This window comes from Odocoileus virginianus, chromosome 16 (genome assembly GCF_023699985.2).
Source record: "Odocoileus virginianus isolate 20LAN1187 ecotype Illinois chromosome 16, Ovbor_1.2, whole genome shotgun sequence".
NCBI lineage: Eukaryota > Metazoa > Chordata > Mammalia > Artiodactyla > Cervidae > Odocoileus > Odocoileus virginianus.
The window spans coordinates 5,015,339-5,020,343 of NC_069689.1; the positions used below are offsets into that span (position 1 = coordinate 5,015,339).

The 5,005-nt window shown below is 39.0% G+C and overlaps 1 pseudogene; it reads right to left on the minus strand.

Annotated features, from left to right (window-relative positions):
- Nucleotides 1-2,564: 2,564 nt before the first annotated feature.
- LOC139038597 (BTB/POZ domain-containing protein KCTD1 pseudogene) lies at nt 2,565-3,420 on the minus strand (annotated as a pseudogene).
- Between the last annotated feature and the right edge of the window lie 1,585 nt (nt 3,421-5,005).

Consider the following 5,005-nt stretch of genomic DNA (forward strand, 5'->3'; position numbering starts at 1 on the left):
GACCAAAATACTGGAGCTTCAGCTTCAGCATCAATCCTTCCAACGAGTATTCAGGGTTGATTTCCTTTAAGATTGATTGGTTTGACCTCCTTGCTGTTCAAGGGACTTTCAGGAGTCTTCTCCAGCACCACAGTTCAAAGGCATCAATTCTTTGACACTCTGCCTTCTTCACAGTTCAGCTCTCACAATGGTACATGACCACTGGGAAGACAATAGCCCTGACTATATGGACATTTGTTGGCAGAGTAATGTCTCTGCTTTTCAACACACTGTCTAAGTTTGTCACAGCTTTCCTGCCAAGAAGCAATCATCTTCTGATTCCATGGCTGCAGTCACCATCTGCAGTGATTTTAGAGCCCCAGAAGAGAAAATCTGACACTACTTCCACCTTTTCCCCTTCTATTTGCCATGAAGTAATGGGGCTGGATGCCATGATCTTAGTGTTTTTAATATTAAGTTTTAAGCCAGCTGTTTCACTCTCCTCCTTCACCCTCATCAAGAGGCTCTTTAGTTCCTCTTCACTTTCTGCCATTAGAATGGTATCATCTGCCTATCTGAGGTTGTTAATGTTTCTTCTGCCTATCTTGATTCCAGCTTGTAACTCATCCAGCCCGACATGGATTTCTCATGATGTGCTCAAAATACAGTTTAAACAAACAGAGTGACAGCAGACAGCCCTGTTGTACTCCTTTCTCAATCTTAAACCAATCAGTTGTTCCATACAGGGTTCTAACTGTTGTTTCTTGACCCACATACAGGTTTCTCAAGGGTCAGATGAAATGGTCTAGCATTCCCATCTCTTTAAGAGCTTTCCACAGTTTGTTATGATCCACGTAGTTAAAGGCTTTTGAGTGGTTGATGAAATAGCGGTAGATGTTTCTCTGGAATTCCCTTGCTTTCTCTATGATCCAGTGAATGTTGGCAATTTGATCTCTGGTTCCTCTTCCTTTTCTAAACTCAAAATAGAAGAAATATTTTCTAATTCCATTCTATATGGATCATATTAACTACCATCAAAGATGACTTTACCTCTTCCCTTCAAGTTTTCATATGTCTTGCTTCTTCCTAAATTTTTCAGCTAGTACCACTGGTACCAGCTAGTACCATTATTACTCAATGGTAATAATGATGCTTGATATCCTAGCCTGGTCCCTGCCCTTAACGGTCATGCTTCTGGTTTTCTTCCATTAAGCATGAGACTGGATCCAGGGCCAAAATATACATATTCTATCAGTCACAATTTTAAGTCAATTTTTCATACCAAGGAGAGATATTGAAGGTTATTAAAATATCTTTTTCTCATTTGTAAAAGTGATTTTATTTTTTCCATTTTTTACTTAATGTAATGCATCATGGGAATATATAATGAACTAGATAAATAGGTTTTGCAGTATTAAGCCACCCTGGTGTTACTGGGAATAATGCCACACTGCTGCCTTCTGTGTCTAATATTTTATTTATAATACTTATATTAATATTTATAATAAAGATTTATCTGTAGATTTTTGTGCTATCTTGGTTGGGGCTACTATGAATTTTGTTTGTTTCATTAAAAGAATTTGGGAAATGCTCTTCTTTTAACATACTGTGAGGCTTAAATATAAAAATGTAAGGTCCTTAAAGATTTGGTGAACTTTTCTATGCAAAAGTGTGTAGGCCTTGTGTTTGAGTAATTTGCATACTGACAATTTTTTCCCGAGTATTCTATAAAAATCATTCTCAGGGAAAATTAAGAATTCAAACAGAATGAGAATCAAGAAATCAACAAAACAGACTGAAAAGTTCATAGATAGAATTTATATATATATATATATATATATATATATATATATATATATATATTTATGTATATATGTATGACATATATACATGTACTGGAAATATCTAGGGAACATTTCACTGAGATCATTTTTGGCATTTTCCCCAAGAATTTCTTTTTTTTTCTTTTTTAAACAGAGTTTATTGTATTTAATACATTATAAAATTTGAAAAATTGTAGGAAAGCAGCAGACTCAAACTGGAACAACTCTAACAAGGAATAATTCTGGCCCCTTTGCAAAACTGATCAGTTTAAAAACAAAGTAATGTTCACATCGGTGAGGCGGACAAAAAAGTGTGACTTCTGTACATTTAAAATTTCATGTCTCGCGTCTTTCAAATGCGGTGTGCTCATGAGAGTTTTTTGGTTTTTTTTGAAGTTCTGCTCAGTCCCCCATCTAAAGAGAGACATGAAACTTCCATATGCAAAGAAATGCGATTCTAGGTGTTTTTGTTTTCAAAGGAAAAGGAAAGACAAAGGAAAAAGAAACAATGGATGGCTGTTGGCAATGGAAACCGTATGGAGATTCATCCTCATTGCTCATGGCTTGTTTATTGGTCAGAGGCCTTGGGAGGCCCAGGACACTTCACGGCCATCACAGCACCAACTGTAGCTACCACCTTTTTTCTTTTCTTTTTTTTTTTTGCGTTTCCTACCTTTTGACATATATATATTTATATATTTTTTACACCTTGAGGATATCACTATTCCAATTGTTCCCATATGAATACAGGTGTGGTCTCTATTGGATATAAATGTGTCTTTTATTCAACTTTAGGTCCAGGACTCGGTTTGCTGTCCCAACTGCACATAAATGTCCCTTTTTGTGTTTGCGTTATTTGTGGTGTATGTTTTTCTCCTTTTGGCCGAAGAAATATGTCCCTCTAGTCCAGAGGCTCTTGCTTTATCCGGATGACAGAGGGTCCACGGGGCGTCCGCCTCAGTTCCGGCCGCAGGACGTATTCGCTGAACTGAGATGAGTCCACGCCTCCCCCACAGGAGCCCACGATTTCAAATCCTCTTTGCTGCAACCTCTCGAGGACCTGGACTGAGTTGAGGTGACAGTAGCCATTCAGTGGAAACCTGATGACGTGTGTCGAGTCGTGATTCCAGCCTGCATTGATGGAGTTGCACATCCCGTCGCCGATCTCTGGGAACACGTCTTCTATCAAGGATTTGTCTCCGCTGAGCGTGATCCTCTCTCCGAGGTCTGGGGCCACACGCACCACGAGACACTCGCAGGGCCTTGAATAGCGACCACTTTCTCTGTCCTGCTTCCATCTTTCCAGCTCCAACAGCATGGGCTGAAGCTGAAAATATTTTGCCTCTTCATATAACAAAGTGTAGTCCTTGACTCGGGGTATTTGGTGAGGGTGGCCAGGCTGCTGGTGTACATGTGGCCGCCCACGTCGATATGGACGGGTGCGTTGGATTTTGTGAGCTGTGCTGGAGTAGGAATGCCTTGATTGTTCAGTGGAGATGCAGGAGATCTAGTGATCAGAGGTCTTGACATATTGGGCCGACTGTCCCTCTGGCTGAGTGGCGCTCGGGCCCGGGCGGGAGCAAGGGAGGGCCGGCTGGGAGGGCGGGGCGGTCTCGCTTCTCTAAGTAATGCCCGAGGAGCAGTGCCCCTTCCACCGCCCCCTCATTCCCCCCCCCGGAGCCGGGGGTTCGGGGAGGCGGCTGCACCGGGCGGGCCGCGGATGCTGCTTCGAGATGCCCGTGTCTGGGGCCGCCTGGAGCGGAGCGGAGCAGGCAGGTTAATTTTCCCCAAGAATTTCCTAGGAAATAATCTATTTCATTCAGGTTCTTCACCTGTCTTCATAAAATAGAGCAAACTAGCCTTGTTTATTAATGTTCTCTTTTTGATGTTTAAAAAGTTTCTTCCCACTTGATTATATTAGCTAATGGTTTTGAATTTTATTTTTAAAAGTCTGATTATAGAATTATTGGTTCTACAGTTTTTGTACTTCTAGTTAATTTAGTAAGATTTTTATGTTTACCAATTTTTTTTTCTGCTCCAATTTATTTTGTTGAGTCACATTCTGAGCATAGTTTTAGCTGTATCTAACAGGACCTGATGTGTAAGTTTTCATGATCATTGCTTTGTTTACATTATGTAGTATTAAATTAAATTTGCTTTTATTCTGAAGGTTTTATTTCTATTTTTTAAATTTTGTACTTGATATTTTTACTGTAAAATTTTAGTTTTATAGAAATGTAATTAGAAAATATTTTATTTTATTCTTTGCAATTTGTTGACATTTCACTCTGTGGCTTTTTAAGTGGTTGAATTTTGTGTATGCTTCTTGATCACCTGAAATAATGATGGTGTATTGCCTATACTCTAAGTGTGGAGTTTGATATATGTGTATGTGTATATATATTGATATACATAGACAAAGATAATTATATATACAAAAGGAGAATTTTATATGTATAATATGTAAAAGATAACTATAATATATAAAAAGTTTTATATATATAGTTGTATATGTAATCCTTTCTCTATATGTTTTATATACATATATATGTACAAAAAAGATCTTCATGACCCAGATAATCATGATGGTATGATCACTCACCTAGAGTCAGACACTCTGGAATATGAAGTAAAGTGGGTCTTAGGAAGCATCACTATGAACAAAGCTAGTAGAGGTGATGGAATTCCAGTTGAGCTATTTCAAATCCTAAAAGATGATGCTGTGAAAGTGCTGCACTCAATATGTCAGCAAATTTGAAAAACTCAGCAGTGGCCACAGGACTGGAAAAGGTCAGTTTTCATTCCAATCCCTAAGAAAGGCAGTGCCAAAGAATGAGCAAACTACAGCACAATTGCACTAATCTCACATGCTAGTAAAGTGATGCTCAAAATTCTCCAAGCCAGGCTTCAGCAATATGTGAACCATGGAGTTTCAGATGTTCAAGCTGGTTTTAGAAAAGGCAGAGGAACCAGAGATCAAATTGCCAACATCTGCTGGATCATTGAAAAAGCAAGAGAGTTCCAGAAAAACATTTATTTCTGCTTTATTCACTATGCCAAAGCCTTTGACTGTGGATCATAATAAACTGTGGAAAATTCTGAGAGAGGTGAGGATACCAGACCACCTGACCTGCCTCTTAAGAAACCTATATGCAGGTCAGGAAGCAACAGTTAGAACTGGACATGGAACAACAGACTGGTTC